The sequence below is a fragment of the Cydia amplana genome, chromosome 12 (assembly GCF_948474715.1).
Source record: "Cydia amplana chromosome 12, ilCydAmpl1.1, whole genome shotgun sequence".
Lineage (NCBI taxonomy): Eukaryota > Metazoa > Arthropoda > Insecta > Lepidoptera > Tortricidae > Cydia > Cydia amplana.
This window is the reverse complement of record NC_086080.1, coordinates 974,670-995,583: the sequence shown is the minus strand read 5'-3', so window position 1 is coordinate 995,583 and position 20,914 is coordinate 974,670. Positions and strand designations below refer to the sequence as shown.

Here is a 20,914-nt window from a genome sequence, read left to right as displayed (position 1 = left end):
TGCTCGCTACAGACATTTCTGGTGTGTAGGGTACGCTGAACATTAACTAGGTACTTTCAGTTTGTTTTAAACAAAACAAACTGAAATAGATGTCATATATTAAAGTAAAGGTGACGAAGCCCTCCAGTGGTGAAGGCCGGATTCGAACCGGCATCTTTAGCAATCCGGGCTAACAACTTGGACCCATTGGCCACCCCGCCACGGTGGAACCCGTCCCAATTTCTCGACTATATGCCATCTTACTAAGACTAGACTAGTTAAACAAAACTTTGAATACCTACTTTACTAATAACTGTTGAATAAACTGTTGCTTGCGATATTTCTGGATCGATACGACCTTTAAATAGAAAAGAGTGTATTCCCATCATCACGCCAACGCATTTGCAACCCCTCTCTGGGATTGCAGGTGTCCATGGGCGACGATAATTTCTTCCTATCAGGCTAGTCGTCTACTCGTTAGCCTCCTACCTATATCATAAAAATAAAACAACGGTTGCACTCCGGGAGTGCAGAAAGAAATGAAAACTCACCTCACTCTGTTATCGACGCCCGGTAACACGATACATACGTTTAGCGGAGGTATTCTATTTATTTATTATATATTATTATCATTCTCAAATAAGATCACACTTTTTCATTGACATGTTTATTTACATACTGCCATGACAACGTCAAATTATTTGAACATAGCTAAAGAGTCTTGAAAAGGAGTCCGCAACATAAATATCAAATAACATTGAGTTTTTCTTTATTGATTTAAATGCCATTTAAATTATGAGTGGCCACCTTACGGGGCTTACGGTCACGTGATCGCCTTACGCCCCTTACGGTCACGTGATCTCCTTACGCTGTCTCGAGTTTATCATTTTTTCCCCACCTCAAAAAGTGCTCAGCGCCTCTAAAGAAGTTTTCACTTCAAAAATCTCCGTAGTTTTTGTAAAATAACAGATAATAATGTAAATTTCTTTAATTTATCGTTAATAAAGCAAAAATAATGTTCATTTACCAATATTTTTTTCAAATGGTTCCGCAAAATGTAGCACTTCACTTCACTGGCACCCATCGCCTCCCTAATATCGAACGATAAGTTCAATTTTTGTAACTCAGGCAGGAAATTAAACTTGGAGGTGACGTATAATGAGAATGGAGGATAGATAGCGGAACTCCAAGGGCAGGTTTCGGGACTTAGTTATTTGATAAGAATTTGGAACTTCAATGTGGTTGCAAAAGTTCTGGTAATAATATAAAGTCTGACCAGTAATATAAATATGATGATTGTCAAAAGGGCGCTGTTATTCTAATGGTGACAGTTCAGTATAGTATGAAAAAAATACATTTAACCGATTTGCACGACCGAAGTGATCCCATAAGACAAGTGTTCCATGAACAAAGTTTTGTACGGAATACCAAAAATAGTTCCAGTGAAATTCCGCAACATGGCGCGTGATGATATAACCCTGGTCAGGCTTTAATTAATATATTATTACCTAGTTTAAAAATATTACAATAGATGTAGATTTCGTAAACCTCCACGGCTCCGCCATTTTCAAAAAAATCTAAAAACTGAATGGACAAAAAAATATTTAATCGTCGAACCTACTCGAAGTAAGTGACAACATCCGGTTCCGGACATACGGAATCATTTTTGCCCAAACTGAAACGAAGGCCTTCGCTTTCGTCAGACAAATATTAATACTTACATTTTTGGAATACAGTGTTTGGAATGACAGAGCTCAAACTTGACTTCGAAGCGACGGACTGCAAAAAGAGCTGTTTTAGTAAAAATAAACCTCTTATATTTATTTAACAATTACACTTACTATTGTCTTCGGCTACCGCGATAGTTACTCATGAAATAAAACTATTAAAACGGATTATATCGGAGTTTCTTGCTAGTCCCATATTGGGATACCCTCCTACAATTAGCAGGGAATTAAATCTTCTCGGGTCAGAGGTGTAGGGTTAGAACCGGCAAAGCTTTATCGCGTATCTTTACTTGAAAATAGTTGTAATGTAGAACCAAAGAGTAAAGTAAGTATATGTAGCCTTATGAACCAATTTTGCATGTATAACTGGCCTTAAAATTTATAGTTTATGATGGTTCATTATTTTGAAAGTGGGTAGATTTGCACAGTGTTGTTTTTCCTCAGTCACCCGTTGACCACGAACGCTGTAAAGGGTTCGAAACGTCGGGATGTAGTATAAATTCAATATACGCGATATAATCCGTTTAAATAGTTTTATTTAAATTATATTATTTACTATAATATTTAAAAAAAAACACTAAATATTCCATATAATCTGGTTATTATGAATATGAGGACGCCCTTAACCCGATCGGGAATAGAATCTGGAACCGTGCCCGGGCAGTTGTGAAACGCTCGAGAAATTATTAGCATTTTTCACCTGTATAGCGACAAAGTGGAATCTGGCTTGCTCGGTCCCTTTCTGCCCGGTATGAAAGGAAAAGGATACTCTATAACCACTCAACTGTAGTCCAATACAACAATGAAGGTCCTCAAGTTCAAAACATACGCAATAAAATATCAACACCAATGTTATTTTTCATTATAAATTGTCTCATTTATAAAAGTATCATCGCGTCATTCAAATAAATAATAGTCACACCTAAATAAAGATATTAAAAAGTAAAATCCGTGGGCGACCCGTTTAAATATCACTTCACCTTATAAAAATAAAGTCCCCCGCCGCGTCTGTCTGTCTATATGTTCGCGATAAACTCAAAAACTATGGAACGGATTTTTATGCAGTTTTCACCTATCAAGAAAGTGATTCTTAAGGACGATTTAGATGTCTAATGTGATAAGGTTTTGTGTAAGTGTGTAACCCGTGCGAAGCCAGTCGCTAGTATTTAATATGTCTGAGTCTCACTAAAGTTTTGTTATAAACACCCCTTTCCATAGCTACTAAGTGCAGAATGTCCCACGGATGCAACCTAGGTCACCTAGGAATTCTGTTCCGCTCCGCTGCCCCTCAAAGTAAACACGTACTATACACGTAGATACGCAATAAAAATAATCGCACGCCGTTCTCATGAGTGTCTCGTCTTTTTTTAGATTTCAGCCAACTAATAAGAGAACCAGCATAAGTCTGTTTGCTTTTGGCGCGCGCACTACTGTAAGTTTAAAAAAAAAAACAGTTTTTAAAACATTAAGTTCAGGTCAGTGGCTGAAAAATAGTGCAGTGCAAGTTTTTACGGGCAGTTTAATGGCCGGTGGATACCGTAATGGGTCTATAATGTGTTGTGCTTGTGATATTTAACCTAAATTGCCTACTTTATCAGCCAGTGACATTTTTTTAATATTTCCAATTTCAAATTTGGAATCGAATGTGCGAAGGTGATTTATTTGGAGAGTTAAATGCTTAAAAAAACCTAGTGCGATTTTAAATGTGGGATAGAAAACGATTCGGTGAAATGGATGTTTTTATTTTTTTATGAGTGGCCAGTGTGTGATTAACTGATGACAGATGTAACGGATTTTATAAAAAAACTAAATTTGAGAGTTATAGCTGGTCAAGCAGATCTTTTCAGTAGAAAAAGGCGGCAAATTTGAAAAATGTAGGCGCGAAGAGATATCGTAATAGAAATTTTGAATTTCGCGCCTTTTTTTTACTGACAAGATTTGCTTGACCACCTATATTTTTCTTCTGACAAGATCTGCTTGACCAAGTATACTTAATGTTTTCGGTCATTCTACAATGTATTCCACTTTAAATACATTTTATACGGAATTGTGGTACCTAATTAACCCGAAGACATTTTAAAGATTTAAATGAGTTATTTTACGAGCGATGTGACTTAAAAACTAACACGTCTTCTCCTCATTAATAATAGAAAATGATGGCGGGTTTTACATAGTATTAGAGTTATGCCATGGGAAATTTTTAGACATTTGTTGTTATGAAACTTGTGTCGCAAAACAGTGTATACAATTTATGGACATTTTTTGTGCCTAAATAATTATGTGTCATTTTCCACTATAAGCTTCAATATCTTCACTTTATTTAAGTTTAAAATTTGTTTTTAAATTTGGTATACAAGCTTCTGCCCGTAGCTTCATCTGCTTAGAGTGACGATTATGTTTGATAAAACATAACCTTAATCTTTTTCCGGGCCTCAAATTATCTCCATATCAAATTTTATCTGAATTGGTTCAGCGGTTTAAGCGTAACAAACAAACAGAGTTACTTTTGCATTAGTAGGGTCTTTTACGTATGTTTTCGTAATACGAGTAGTACCTACAAATTTTTGAGCTAGTAACTAAGTAGCCAACTCCACTTACCCCCCTTAGAGCATTTAGTAACTGGAGACGCCATGTCTGTCATTTTCTGTACAAAACAGTCTGCCAATTTTTGCGGGGGAGGGGCACGTCAAATGTATTGTCATGTCAGATAAACGTTAGTCCATACAAAAGTATGGACATTTGTGCAAAGTTTTCGGCAGAGGGGTAAGCTCTTAAAGCCAGCTCTGGTTATTAAATGCTCTAAGCACATACCTGATCTTCAAACCTGGGATAACTCGGGGCACTTACACTAAAGTGACGTAGCAAAATATGTTACTGTCAACATCTAAATGTTCTACAAAATAAATATATTAACAAAATCGCGTAACTTTTTCTTGGACGGCATGATTATTTTGGACTTCGTAACAATCGTAGCGGAATATTACCTCATATATATATATATTACCTATTATCCTTACTCTAGCATATGAATGGCACTGACAGTAAATTGTAATTTTGTTTGAAATGACATCCGCATACATTTATCATCTTTAAGGCTTGATATCAGGTGTGATATCGAACCTTTATATAGTATTCGAGAATTTTCAATGAGTTGTATAATTATATAGGTATCGACAACTTTTTTATCGATATCAAATCCCTAGAATGTGCCCCGAGTTATAGTTTGTGCGGAAAGAGAAGAGCCGTGAAATGTATTGGGCCCCATACATTCCACGGCTCTTCTCTTTCCGAACAGACTCTATCAGGGATTTGCTTGCTGATCTGATATAGTAACATTCTCATTTAAACATCTACACTCATACTGACGTAGCCACATACCAAAAAGCGAGCAATTACTAAAGATTTATTAGTCATTCACAAGCTGTCAAACACGCACCTGCTGTGGGACTGTGGTTGTGGCAATAAAGCAACCAATAACGATCTCATGAACTACATACCCCGTAGACAACCATGCTAATCGCTAACGCTACTCGAACGAAACACAACTATCACTGTCATACTAATACGGAAGAGTGATAGAGAGGCACAAAGCGATTCGATGGCGAAGCGCAAGCGATTGTCACCTTGACTAGGCCGCCAGATTTATTTAAAGAGAAACCAGCGCTTTGATGCTATTTTCTTTCTGATTTGTTAGGAAAAGCCAATTTCTATGTAGTGGCTAATAACTATAGCAGTCGCCATAGAAATAATATTTATATGCCCCGTTAAAAAAATACAGTACAACCTACAACTTGAAATAAAATGACCCAATTAAAATATTGTAATTTCACTAACAGCCTCTGCTCAGTACAAATTTAATTTTGACGGAATAAGACTTTAATATTTACGATAAAAATATAAAGTAATCACAGACTTCAGAGAATTTTATATGAGACAAAAGTGTCTGCTTAACGAATTCATTTAAAAAAAAGAAGTGAAATTTTAAAATGAATCAATTACAAGAGACGAGAATTATTAAAAGAAAATAAATATTTTTCTACTCCAGCACTTAAATGTGTCAATTAAATTACTGACAGTGATATCTAAAGCAATGTCATTTGAATGCTTTGTCTATAGGCTCATAAGATGACTGCTAGCAGTCATCTTATGAGTATAATACAACTGCTTTATTTTTTTTAAAGATACAAGTTCCGATCATCTTGATTGAAAGAGGTATGTTTTCATTTACAATAATAACTCTTTTTTTTTTTAAATAATAACTCAATTTTTTTTAAATAATAACTCTTTTTTTTAATAACTCTTTTTTTTTAATAACTCTTTTTTTTTAATAATAACTCTTTTTTTTTAATAATAACTTTTGTTGCAGCTGTCATAGAAAAAGTAATGTATGCAACAGCTCATAATTGGTTCTTAAAATTCTCGGGTCTTTTTTTACAAAACTCGACTACGTCTCGTTTTGTAACTTCGACCCTTGAATTTTAAGAACCCTTATTATATCACTGTTGCATAAACTACTATTGAAGACTCCTATTACAAATATTGAAATTGGAAGAAAGTTGCTAAATTAAAGTACCAGGGACTTTTATACTTACTTGACCTTTGTCGCTTTGTTTTATTACCATGTCATGTTTTACGAAAAGCTTCTTTCATATTATATATTATTATTACATCTACCTATCCTTGTACTTGTACTTGACTAGTGTGCGAGTAAATAATAATTTTGCATATTGTTATATAAAAAAAAAACATTTCTTATACTTACCTGCCACTCGCGTCGAATGATCCCTACGACAGTTCCCTCAAGTACCTTTTGATCTAATGATTTAAAAAATTTACGTTTTTACCAGGCATTACATTATTTATATGAATTCATTTAAAATTGCCACTCGGGTACAAAGAAACTCATAACATAAAGTCCCTATCGTGTCGCAAACGCACATACCCTCGGGAAACATGCATTTTCCGGTACAATAGTATTGTTACTATCGGGTGCATAAATAATTTTCTATGCAGCATGTTTATAGACATGAATAATATCGGTGTTGGTTACATTGTGAAAATATTAGGCAAGAGACATGAAAACAAGTGGTAGGATATAATTTTAGTGTACAGTTTTTGTATTCAGAAAATTTATTAGGTATAGGAGGAGTGATAAATTATAAGGTAAAGATCGCATTTACATTTTAAGAAAGTCTTATAACTCACTTATATTTTGATTAAATATTTTTCGATTTGTGGTAATAAGTAGAGCTTGGTCACTTTTTCTTTAGTATAGATTTTAGATTGATATATTTATTCTCAAAATATGAAGTTACATTATAAATTATGCTAGACTAATCTACATTAATTTATACATATTATGATCGGCATTAATATTTATATAATTTTATTTAATATATACAAATTAAAAACGTCTTAAAAATTCATGTCAAAACAAAATACGGGAACAAAATACATCATCAAAATGACATTGATTTTAGATTTCGCCATGTAATATTTATTTCTTATTTAATCCTCTTTTTTAATTCAACAGGGTGCAGCGCGCGGGGCATAATAGACAAGATCGTGAAAACTACCACCATGTTTCCTTCGTCGTCTTAAACAGGTACTTAAAATTAAGATTTACAAGACTTTAAAACCTTTTCATGTCTATTTTTTGCACCGTATAGGGGACACTTAAAAGCGGAGTAGTTTTGTTTTCTTATTAAACCTTTGACCGCCCAGCGGGCGCAGCATGGTTCCATTTTTACCGCTTATCACTATGCCCGTCATTTTCGAACTTACAAAGGTACTCGTTAGAATGTGTGAGACATGGTTACAAGCGATAAAAAGCGGCCAAGTGCGAGTCGGACTCGCCCATGAAGGGTTCCGTATTTAGGCGATTTATGACGTATAAAAAAAAACTACTTACTAGATCTCGTTCAAACCAATTTTCGGTGGAAGTTTACATGGTAATGTACATCATATATTTTTTTTAGTTTTATCATTCTCTTATTTTAGAAGTTACAGGGGGGGGGGGGACACACATTTTACCACTTTGGAAGTGTCTCTCGCGCAAACTATTCAGTTTAGAAAAAAATGATATTAGAAACCTCAATATCATTTTTGAAGACCTATCCATAGATACCCCACACGTATGGGTTTGATGAAAAAAAATTTTTTGAGTTTCAGTTCAAAGTATGGGGAACCCCAAAAATTTATTGTTTTTTTTTCTATTTTTGTGTGAAAATCTTAATGCGGTTCACAGAATACATCTACTTACCAAGTTTCAACAGTATAGTTCTTATAGTTTCGGAGAAAAGTGGCTGTGACATACGGACGGACAGACAGACGGACAGACGGACAGACAGACAGACATGACGAATCTATAAGGGTTCCGTTTTTTGCCATTTGGCTACGGAACCCTAAAAATGCGACCGTGCTACCGCCGCTGGATGTCAACATTGTGAACTGACGCTCGCGGCTACAGCCCAATATCAACCTTCGTGCATTCCGACAAGGTTCACAATGACGCGCCGCGTATGATAGGCGTGGCGATTTAAGGTTCTGTTGCAAAATTTAAGTTTATTAGAGCATTAATAACTCAATAACCAATTAAAATTGGTTAAAGCCAAACACTTCCGTATCCTAACGAGGGTTTGTCATAAGGGAAAACCTTTCAGTGTACCTTTCCAACTGTTTGTAATTAATCCATTTATAATAAATGGAAATGGATATTTCAACAGGTATACCGCTTGGGAATATCAAATGTTTCGGATACCTATTAGTTATATTATTGTGGAAGTTGTGGCCGAGATAAGTATAAAATATCTTTAACCCCTGGTATGCGGCCTGTCAGATTTGATATTTGAAAAAGTGACCTTGACATATAAAACAATAGATTTAAATTCCCACGCACGGATCCGTGTCTAAGCATACGAGGGGTTAATATAAGTAAACACTGATTAACAATCCGCTGGACGATATCGCGGCCTGTCAGTTAGAACAAAAAGTTGACAGTTCCAAACAACTGACAGGCCGATATCGTCCGGCACACTGGTAATCAATTGTCTTAAGGTTTAAGACAATTTTAAATACGCTGAAACACATTCATTGCGATTCTGCGTGGCAACGCGGTGAGCGTGATGGCCACTTTTGCGTCTGAAAGGGCGCGGCACGAGTTGGTTAAGTAGGCTTTTTTGTGACTTTATTTAGTTTAGTTGTAACTTTTGAAATTTAATTGAATGTTCATAATTAGTCTTATTTTAAGTATAACTATCAAACTTCACTTAAAAAATGGTCCATTAATTTTACTTGTTATTAATAAAAAAATGCTCAATTTCTTGGGCAAAATTCTTGGGTACAAAGTATTATGTTTACCTAATTCATATAAAATCTATTAAATAAAAAAAAAGCAGTGCTTAACTAGGTACTAGCGATGTACCGACTAGTCGCCGACTAGTCGGGAAAGCCGACTATCCGGCCTCATTAGTAGTCGGCGATTAGTCGGCAAAAATGGCCGATTATTCGGTACTTTATAAGTGACAGACAATCAGGGCAAAAATAAATAAACAGCAATTATTTACCATAACTTATTCACCTATTTTACCCAAATTCCTATTTAGGGTGCTTACAAAAACTTTTGTTCGAATTATTGACCGTGTGGTCGCTTTCTTATGTCCGATTGTCCGGTTCTCGTATGAATCCTATGAGATCTAGTATGAAGCCTTAGGATTTTTTTATTTATTTTATTTTATTTTTTAGCGTTAGCGAAGGGGGAAAGACGACTGTTTTTAAAGTGATCTGAACGGAACTTAGACGAAATTAATGATCTGGCCGACTAGCCGACGAATCGACCATCCGAGCGCCGATTAGTCGGCTAGTCGGCTAAATCAATAGTAGGTACATCACAACTAGGTACTCAAGTGTGCAACTTTAATAGCTAGATTAAAGATAAGATAAGATAAAAGATAGTTTATTCAAATAGGCATAATTACAATGCGCTTATGAACGTCAAATAAAGTTACACCGGCTCCAACCCTACACCTTTGCCCCGAGAAGATTTAAATCCCCCCTCAATTGGAGGAGGGTATCCCAATATGGAACCGGCAACAAACTCGGCGGGACACAAGTTTTCAAAAAAAAAATTACATCTTATAATTAACATGCATTACGAGAAGATAAGGAAAAAATACAATTTAAATTACTATAGAATTCATGCACATACACATAAGGTGTTATAGAAATTTGATTAAAAATATATATATATGTACATAGAATCATTCAAATACGTAGCTCTTTCTGATTACATTTTAGTAATTGAAGCACTTTCTGAATTTAGCGCTCAGATAAACCTAAAAATAAATGAGAGCAATTTTAGATCTCAAAAGGATGGTAATATTAAGAAAACAATTGTAACGAGAAAGGAATTTTCTGCTAAAAATAAAGATGTTTATGAAAGTGTTTCAATAAAGGTAATGGCGTACAAATTGAGTTATATTAAAACATCTTTTGTTTTTTACGAGTAAGTGTTCTTTCGTTTACAATGGTTTGTGTAGTCACCACACGGGATTATTACGCCGTTTAGCATAAATGTTTTCTATTCTATTCTATTCCATTCAGGGTCCTAGCTAAATTGGCTGTTTCCATACTTACGCTATGGAATGTCCGATTTAGCTAGAACTCTAAATGGTGTAACAATCACGGAGCGTGACATGTACCTAATTAAAGGTAACATGCATATAGGAAAACTCAAATTGAATATACTTAAAGATCTTGACTAAGAGGGGGCTAATTTCAAAATTGTGATTTTATGTTAAAATTTTTACACTAATTTTAATTTTAATCAAGGGATTCAACACGTTTCAATCTTGCGTGTTCGAGCGATATAGAGGCAGATAAAGAAATTACTAATTTCGGTTTTCGGGAAAGGGCCTCAAACTTTAGACTACATATACATATTATATACATACAAACCTTTCCAAAGACGAAGGTCAGACGCATCCCAATTTCATTCCAGCATGCCACGTGCGTTTACCCACACAACTACAAAAATATCACACTCGCATTACGTAAACACTTACTCGAAATAGTCGTCCAATTGGCCGATATACCTCGCCAAGCGAATTCCAATCTTACCCAATCAACATAAAGTCCACGGAAACGTCTCGCACCTGAGTCTGATCTAATTTAGTGTCTATCGCTGAAACACTATTCCGAGCTTGTTGTGGAAGGATGGTGTCAATCGACTTTAAAATCTATTTTCAAGGGTGATAGATGTAATTTAAGTTGGAGAGTGTGATGTAATTTTGCAGATGGTGATCAGTAATTCAGACATATTGCTCAATTATTTCAGAATATTGACGGCGAAAAATGTGTCGAATTTGTATTGTATTTTTGTCACGCAAATCGATGGACATATATGTATTATCATTCATCAAATATTAATATTGACATCGGCGTTATTTATAAACGTCTGCTAAGTTAATCAGCTGAATATTCATCGTTTGTCCCTTTCTATGGCATAACGACAGATAGGGACAACCGACGATCATCAACCGCTGATTAACTTTATCGACGTTTATGAATAACGCCAATACTCGTAGTCTTTAAATGCAATTTTCCTTTGTTTTTATCTCCAAGATCTTTCTCGTCATTCGTATTTTAACTGGATCAGGCATGAGGGGTGGGGGGAAATAAACGAATGGGATAGTCTTATGACTCTTTCAGTAGGAGTAGCAGCAAAAGCGCTATTATTGTTTGTCCTTGTCACAGTCTCACATTTGTTTTTATTCCCCACCATAAATTAGTATCGATTATGGTGGGCAACAAACAAATTCGACCAATCATAGTGTCGCATTTACCATGTTTTGTCCCTTACGGACGCACGCGTATACCACATTTATTAGGATCCTACCATCTATGGCTCGCTCTAATGTGACGTCAACCGACGTCGTCGAGTGCTGCCATCTCGCGGCGACAACATTGAGTTTCTTGAAAAATGTTGTACGAAAATATAGTTTTGTTACCAAACGCTTTTCTGTGAAGTACCCACATACATCCGAAGAATTTGAAAGTTCTGTGTGAAGTCATCTTTCCGAATTGGCCTAGCATACGGATTAAAAACTACTACCGTTGTACACTGCCGACTGTATGGCTGCTACAAATGTCATAAAGCCGGGCAGTGGACATCGGATTTGACATTTGTGACAGTATTTCAGTCGGCAGTAATGTCATGCCACATTACTGCACTTATAATGCTGGCGTAGTCTGAATCCGAACGGTAACTTAAAGCTTCCCCACGCTAACCACAAGCAATAGGCTGTCGTAGGGACTATTACAATCTTCCCTAAAGGGAATTTAAATCACTGGTGGATAAATGATTTCTACAGTGATTTACATTGTATTTTTCTTATTTACTCGCAATGCATGTTAATTATAAGATGTAATATTTTGAAAGATGTGTCCCGACGAGTTTGTTGCTGGTCCCATATTGGGATACCCTCCTCCAATTGAGGGGTATTTAGATCTCCTCGAGGCAGAGATGTAGGGTTGGAGCCGGTGTAGTTTTATTTGACATTCATAAGCGCATTGTAATATGTCTACTTGAATAAACTATCTTTTATCTTATCTTTAGCACGAAGAGAGAATTCCCATCAATAGAACATGTGGTAATGAGTGTATACGGCCTTGTTAAACTGTAAGTCTACACCTGCGACACTTTGCAGTGACAGATCTTAATCCGCTCCGTGACTCAGTTGGCACCTGGTGCTTCCGCGTGACGCCTTTCTATTTATTATCTGTTACATACGTCTATATATAGCAGGTAAACAAGCACTTCGGTACCCTTTTTCATACCACTTCGGTAAAGAGTCATACATGAAGCCCACATACATAATCTTGGGATGCTTGCAATTCCAGCAGAGCTGTGTTGCATTGAAAAAGTGACAAAGCCCTCCAATGGAGGAGGCCGTATTCGAACCGGCGTCTTCACCTTACGCGGCTAACAGCAACACCCTGGAAACACCCCTGCCAAGATGCCCTAAAATCCCTGCCAAGATGGCAATCGTACCATACAAACGACAAACAAAAAGAAAGAATGTATCGGGGTAACAGATACTACGAAAAGTCATGTGACTATTTCCATTATAAACATTACTACCAACGATAGTTATCTTGGCTAGGCCCCAGATGTGTTGTATTATTTTAAACCTGTATGCTACCTTATTTAAGAACTTCATATTTTAGTCCCTTGTGAAAACCTCGGAATAGCTATTTAATCCCACAGCTGGACTAATAAATTCTTTTAAAAAATCCTTCCCATAGCCAAATTAGCAAAAACGGAAACCTCATACTTTTGTGTTATCCCTCTGCAAAAGCTTAGTATAGCCAAATAGTGAAATAATATCAAAAAGTATTTACGAAGCGGCAAAGTGCGTCCAAGTACAGTCAGCAGCAGAAGTTGCTAAGCGGGCCAGGTGTTAAAAATGATCTTGACGCGACTTTATTGTTAAGAGCATAAGAGCGTATCAAAGTAATTTTGAACACCTCGCCCGCTTAGCAACTTTTGCTGCTGACTAATAGGTTTGGCCGAGTATCAAAATATTTCACGATCTTTGAAAGTTTATTGCAGTGATAATTGTTTAGAGAAAAAGTGGTCCTCCTTTATTTTTAAACCGAGGTTAATGTAATATTGAATTCTACTGTCACCACAGTTTAAGTGGAATTGGGCCGGATGGGAAGCCAAATGCACTCGGAATGTTGGGACAAATTAGCGACCGAATAAATTCCATTGTCCGAGGTAGGGGCAGACCAAAAACCGGCCTAGTACGAGTCGGACTCGCGTTCCAAGGGTTCCGTACATTAAGTCCAACTCACGCTTGACTGCACATTTCTGATAGGTTTTTCTGTCATCTATAGGTGAAGAACTATTTTGTTTTTTTTTTTCAATATTTTAGACCCAGTAGTTTCGGAGATAAGGAGGGGAATGATCGCACAGACAGACAGACGCACGAGTGATCTTATAAGGGTTCCGTTTTTTCCCTTTGAGGTACGGGACCCTAAAAACAAGACAGAATGGTGAAACGACGTCGTGAACTTTACTTTTCTACTGAAATTTACATAATTATCTCTCCTATCACGTTGGAATAAAATATTTCACCTTTCTTCTCAGATTTAAGTACATCTCAATGATGTCATGAAAGAATTTGTCATACTCCAAAACCACATCATAATAATAAGATAATATAAATTCCTGGTGCGCACAGCTTTTACTATTGTCAGAAAATCACGAGGAAATTCACAAACACATCTGTATACAAATGCTATGGGAGTTTTGACCTTATTTTTATTGCCTGATCTACTCGCTTCATAAAGTATTTTTCTCATTTTCGTGAAAATATTTATTTGTCACCTTTTTGTCACGTATTTTCGTAAACATTAAGGGGATAGTATAGGACCGTCTTCATACAAATATAATACCTACTGCCGTATTCGAACTTCAAGATATTCACAAGAGACGACACGTACTAGATCCATTCTAGATACGTTATGGTTTAGATATCAACTAGTTCTCTTTTGCGGCGCAATTCGGGCAACCAATATCACTTTTCTGTTAGATATCTATTAGATGTGAATTGGATCTCTAAAGTCATGTCCTGTGGAAATCGTTCAAGAGTATCTTCAGAATCGCGCAAATGTCAAATTTGACAGGTTAGATCTTAAACATATCGTTATCGTATCTTGGCGATGTCTAAAAGATATCTAATAGATGTCTATTTCAAAATCAGAATCGGGCCCCTAATTTCCTCTCTAGATACTGATATTATCGTAAACATTTTCATGTGCACCAATATAATAAGATTAATAAGTGCAAGGAAGAGACTTAAGGTCGGTTGCACCAAACTGTTTGTCTTTGTATGGAGAGTTTCATAGTAAACCGCCGCGGCGCGCCGGCTGACGTTGATCGGTCTATCAAGTGCGGATGGTGCAACTGGCACTTAATGACATGACTCTGCATTTATATCTTACCAATCAGCGTGCTCACTAAGGAGTGTAAACATAAGATAGCTTGGAATTATTCGGACGGTTCTGGTAAGCGTCGGTAGCTCAGTTCCGAAAGGTGGCAAGTTCGACTCTTTCCCGTAGTGGTGAAGTTTCCATGTTTTATTTATATGAAAATATATATTACCAACTCAAATATATATCAATTACAACCGTCCACACACTGTCAGTTTAAAGCCCGTTTTTTAAGCTCGAATTTTAATTGAAACCCGCGATTTATTCCCGTGAATTAATATATTTTGTACAAATTCTACACCACAGTGTCCAGTGCGTGATTTACTACTCTTTGCGTTTGACGTCACTGGACGATTTATGGTATATTGTCAAACAAAGGTTTTAGGGATATTTAGAGAGGGTTGAAAAACTATTTTTCTTTGGCTATTGAAACCTAGTGAAAGTTTCTGTGAGGTGGTCCTGGGCGCGAGCCCCAATTCTAACTCTTACGCCGTATTCGAACTTCAAGATATTCACAAGAGACGACACGTACTAGATCCATTCTAGATACGTTATAGTTTAGATATCAACTAGTTCTCTTTTGCAGCCAATCAGCCATATTCGAACTTTAAGATACGTCAAATACTAGAGATCGAAACGATATGGATTGGATATGTCAGTGTCAAACAAGTGTCAAAAGTGACGCGTTTGTTTGAAGAAACCACTTTTGACACTTGTTTGACACTGACATACCTATCTATTCCATATCGTCTCAATCTCTAGTATTTGACGTATCTTAAACTTCAACTTCAACTTCAACATTTATTCAGCAAATAGGCCACAAGGGCACTTTTACACGTCAACATTGAATTTACATACAAGCATAAAGTTCGAAATGAAATGAAATTTGTTTATTAATAACAATTGTTACATGTCAAGTAGGTACAATATTAGGTATTCAATAGAATATAAATTTTATTAATTTGAATTATTATATCGGCTATTTCATTATTTTTTTTTTTAACAATTACCTACTCACTAATCGGCTGGCTAAAAAACTCGTCGTATGAGTAGAATGCCTCCTGCGTCAACCACTTCTTAAGCCGAACCTTGAATGCTGAGGTGGAAGTTGCATCTCTTATCGAACTAGGCACGCGATTGTAAATCGAGGGGCCTAAAAAGTATACAGATCGCTCTGACTTGGCGAGTCTGTGAGGTTCGGCGACCAGCCTATTGTGGAGTTTATTACTGCGCAGGTTGTAGTTCGCGTTAACGCCCCTGCGCTTGAACATATCCAGGTTCACGTGTGTGAAAATGGCCGAATATGGCCGTTAGATAGAGTTAGATATCTATTAGATGTGAATTGGATCTCTAAGTCATATAAGGATATCCTGTGGAAATCGTTCAAGAGTATCTCCAGGATCACGCAAATGTCAAATTTGACAGGTTAGATCTTAAACATATCGTTATCGTATCTTGGTGATATCTAAAAGGGTAACAAACAAATTAATACAATTATAATATAACCAGAAATAAAATAAAAAACACAAACTACCTATAAAATAAAATAAAACACAAACTACATACTTACAAACGACTTACCTACCTATAAAACCAATTATAAAAATAACACCCCATCCAATAAATCTGTCTGCGGCATGGACCCCATGACACTGGCGGCGTTACCTCTCTGTATCGCAAGTGAAATGCGTTGAGAGAGATACGATGTCTAAAAGATATCTAATAGATGTCTATTTCAAAATCCGAATCGGCCCCTTAAAATCTTTCCCAGCTTCTGCAGCCATATATACAGTAAAAATTACCTAGGTACGCTTTTATTTTAGAAATAACATGCAGTTGACATTCTTTACTAGTGTTTCTTTTACTCGCTCTGTTTTCTTTGTATATGTACCAATTACATACTACGTACGGTATCAATTTTTATCAACCAAACTATTTCGATCAATAATTTTCACATGCCCATACAACGTCTTTTTATTTGAATACCTCACAGAACCCTACAAGAACGAATGCAATTACCTGAGATAATTTAAGGCTTGTACGGAACCGGCGGTGCGCGAGTTAAACGAACTCGCATTTGACCGGTTTTAAGGGTACCTCAAAAAGGAAAATCGTAACCCTTATAGGATCTCTCGTGCATCTATCTGTCTGTCTGTCCGAACTTTCCCCCCTTTATCTCCGAAACTACGGGTATAATTTTTTTTTTAATACACAATATATTTTTTTACCTATAGATGACAGGATAATCTATTAGAAATGTGCAGTCATGAGTGAGTCGGACTTAATTTACGGAACCCTTGGAACGCGAGTCCGACTCGCACTTGACCGGTTTTTTTATTAGTTAGTGCACTCGCGCGTTATTTCAGTTTCATGTGAAAAATTGCCGTTTACAATTTAAAACCCCCGTGTATCATACCTATTGTTGTTTGCGTTAGATCCGTGTGGAAGACTTATAAAAACTGGCAGTGTGCATATCGGACCATGCAAGACACTTCTGTGTGACTCTTAAAGTACGGTAAAACGGGGTGAGTAGGTTTCGCGGGGAGAGGTGGGTTATGAATGGGGAGAGAAGGTTTGAGAGGGGGGTGAGAAGTGATTTTAAGGCTACTGCTACAAAAATAATGTATTCCAATTTAAAATGGAGCTATAGTAAATACGCATAAAAAAAATCGATCTAACAATCTTCCAAAATCACCTTTGTATGAAAAACCCTCTCACCCCAAATACGAGGCACTACGGGGTGAGGTGGGTTTTCCTCTTTATCGTCAAAGTTATGAAATGGAACTACCCAAAATAAAATTAAAATTAAAATACAAACGTCCGGAACACTTATTATATTATTATACACCATTCAGTTTTCATATGTAAAAATAAAATGTTATCGAGGTTTGAATTTCAGTTTTGACCCTACTCACCCCATTTTACTCGTACAGTAGGTATATTTTTAGGGTTCCGTACCCAAACGGAACCCTATTACTAACACTTTGCTATCCGTCCGTCCGTCCGTCTGTCTGTCCGTCCGTCTGTCACCAGGCTGTATCTCATGAACCGCGATAGCTAGATAGTTGAAATTTTGACAAATGATATATCTCTGTTGCTGCTATAACAACAAATACTAAAAATAAAATAAAACAAATATTTAAGGGGGGCTCCCATACAACAAACACGATTTTTTTGCTCTATTTTTTGTTGATGGTCCGGAACCCTCCGTGCGCGAGTCTGACTCGCGCTTGGCCGGCTTTTTTTACTTACAGCAGAGCTAACTTTTCTTTCTCTGATTCTCTCTGAAATCACTATTAGGCACCCATATTGAACTAGCGCGATAAAATTCAATCAATCATGTTAATAACTTTGATTATTTAATAGGCGTTATCATTAGAAACTCGGTGTAATCTGCTAATATTAAATTACACCCTGTCGTATCACACATCATTATAACAAGCAGTAGGTACTCAAAGTTTGATTCCCTTGCTCATCAACACCATTACGCAGGCAGAGTATAGGAACGAGACAGAGTACCTAATATATTTATACAATCATAAAGATAAAAAATGTGTCCAAAGATTTCCTTTCCAGATCGTCACACATTTTTTATGTATGAGGCGTGAATGTACAAATGATTCTGAGTAAACTGAGCCCAAGAAGTCAGTATTTTTGAAGATATGAATGAAATGTAAGAAAAGGCTGAAGAATTTCTTAACCTCTAAAGCCGAAGAGTTTATGACAGATACAAATTTATAATTTGACTTAGAAAATACGCCTTTGCTTGTTTATTATTAAAAATGTGTAAATTACTTTTAAATAAATTATAACTAGATATAAGATTAATTTGCAATGCCCTACCAGGGCGCCATGTGTTGTTCCACAAATTTTATTGTAACAACTTTATTATGTACCATGATTCGCAATAAATGATTCTGATTCTGAAAAAAGCGCTGGTGGCCTAGCGGTAACAGCGTGCGACTTGCAATCCGGAGGTCGCAGGTTCGAACCCTGGATCGTACCAATGAGTTTTTCGGAACTTATGTACGAAATATCATTTGATATTTACCAGTCGCTTTTCGGTGAAGGAAAACATCGTGAGGAAACCGGACTAATCCCAATACGGGCCTAGTTTACCCTATTGGTTGGAAGGTCAGATGGCAGTCGCTTTCGTAAAAACTAGTGCCCACGCCAATTACTGGGATTAGTTGCCAAGCGGACCCCAGGCTCCCATGAGCCGTGGCAAAATGCCGGGACAACGCGAGGAAGATGATGATGATGATTCGCAATAAATGATTCTGATTCTGATTCTGATGTAGGTACACTTTTTTTGGAAAATGCTCAGAACATCAATATCCAGTTCGTTATTTCGGCTAACATACGTAGTGTCAAACGTGCCCATCTTTACGCAACGGGCACAGCAAACTGCTACTCTGATACGTTATTTTACTCTGTGGAAGTTGTAAGTATCAACTATCAATCATACCCATTTCAAATACATGCTTTAACTAATCATTCTATCCATTCTAAACTCAGTCTTAACACGTAAAGCTTTAGTTTCAAAATCGTGTATACTTGATTTAGTGAAGCTAGCTCTTACTTTATTTACTAGTGGTATAATAATTGAGTATTGAGTTACTTTTCTGAACATATATCTGTCGGCGGCCGATCGTAAGATCAGGCAGATCGTAATGTTCCTGTGTAATGTTTTGACGATAGTGACACTAAACCAATATATAGGTAGATTAGGTAGGATAGGTTCGTTAGGTTGCTTTAGATGCCCAAAGGGCAAACTGCCCAGAAATAGGAGCCCCGCGTAGCGGGGCTCCGTCGACTCAGGGAACGGGTCAAAGATTTTCACGTTTCATGATATGCCTAGGAATTTCACGATATGCCTGATCTTACGATCGGCCGCCGACATATTGATAGTAATTAAACGGTAATAATCAAATCTTCTTTATTGTCTGTCATTAACTTAATAAATATATCTATTGATGTGATGAATTCACGAGTACATTAGTTGGCTTATTATTTCTTAGAACATAATATATTATAGGTATGGAAATAAACTGTATAAATAAAATATACTTATACTTAGTAGTCTAATAAGAAAACAAGCAATTCTTCCATTTTTCTTTTAATTTAATAAAATTGTAGCATCTATTTCAATTTGACAATATAACAAGTGAAAATATTATTTAAATATACGTAACGAAAGACAAAGAAAGAAAGAGAGTAAGAAAGACGTTAGATGTCGACTACGAAATAACTCGCGTTTTGGTAAGAAAACTGATGTATGGAGTTACCACTCTTTTTTTACTTATGTCTATGGTTAAATTTAGTAATTCTAAACTTAGTTATTCAGACGCTGTATACAAAAGAACAAGTACTAAGCGAATCCACCTTGTAATTTCGAAGTCGCCAACAAACTCATTCCAATTGTTTCTACCCGGAATTGAATCCAACTAACCACATTGTTACCAGTTCCATTTGTTACCATTCCATCGAAAACTTTGTTCGCTAGCGTTTATTTTTTAAACGAATTTAAGACATCCAGATACCAATTCTGTTTTAACAATTCGATAAGGTTTTGATTTTATTTTAATGCGACTTTGAGTCATGTCACTCTTATAATACCTTCTTTTATAAAATGGCTTCCATCAAATATAATTTGATGATTTCGCCAATATCGACAGTGTACTCGTAGATAATTACCTAGTTTTAAAAATTCTTTAAATTAGAATTGACTTCTAGTGCGGTAACGTTTATTTTTTAACCGAGTTAAAGACATCCGGTGCTGCCAAGTCTGGCCGTGAGCCGAATGGCGGAGTTCATTATTTCTATTCGCAACAATTTAAACGAATGAGAAGTTCGTTTGAAAAGTTACTTGGCCGACGCGACGATATAATCGGGTTAACTATTTTCGCTACGTATGTTTTTACATACGTAAAGGTGTGCAAAACTAGACAATATAAAGAAAAAAAAACAAAATAAAAAAAGGTATTTTATTTTATTTTTTATTTTTATTTATTTAATCAAAACCGCAAAAGATTAAAAGTGGCTTCATAGGAAAAATCTTGAAAACATGTCTAATAAATATCCATTTAGTTTCAGCTTTTTATTGTTACCATGCATACCATATTATAGTATGATAGCAGTATTAAAATAGTTAGTAATAAAAGCCGTGTAATCTGACGAGCAAAAATTTTAAATAAAGGTATACATTTTCA

The 20,914-nt window shown here is 36.2% G+C and overlaps 1 protein-coding gene and 1 long non-coding RNA gene across 4 annotated transcripts in view; one reads left to right on the top strand and one right to left on the bottom strand.

Moving 5' to 3' along the window:
* The window catches only part of LOC134652870 (uncharacterized), a 330,529-nt gene that overhangs the window by 264,140 nt on the left and 45,475 nt on the right, over positions 1–20,914 (bottom strand). The gene's annotated exons all lie outside the window — the stretch shown is intronic.
* LOC134652805 (RING finger protein nhl-1) overlaps positions 3,082–20,914 on the top strand; it is a 127,202-nt gene continuing 109,369 nt past the window's right edge. The window contains exons 1-2 of one of the 2 annotated variants that reach the window (XM_063507971.1): positions 3,082–3,138; positions 7,240–7,311. The gene's annotated coding sequence lies outside the window, so the exon portion shown is untranslated. The remainder of the gene's footprint in view (positions 3,139–7,239; positions 7,312–20,914) is intronic. The other variant, XM_063507975.1, reaches the window with a different exon arrangement.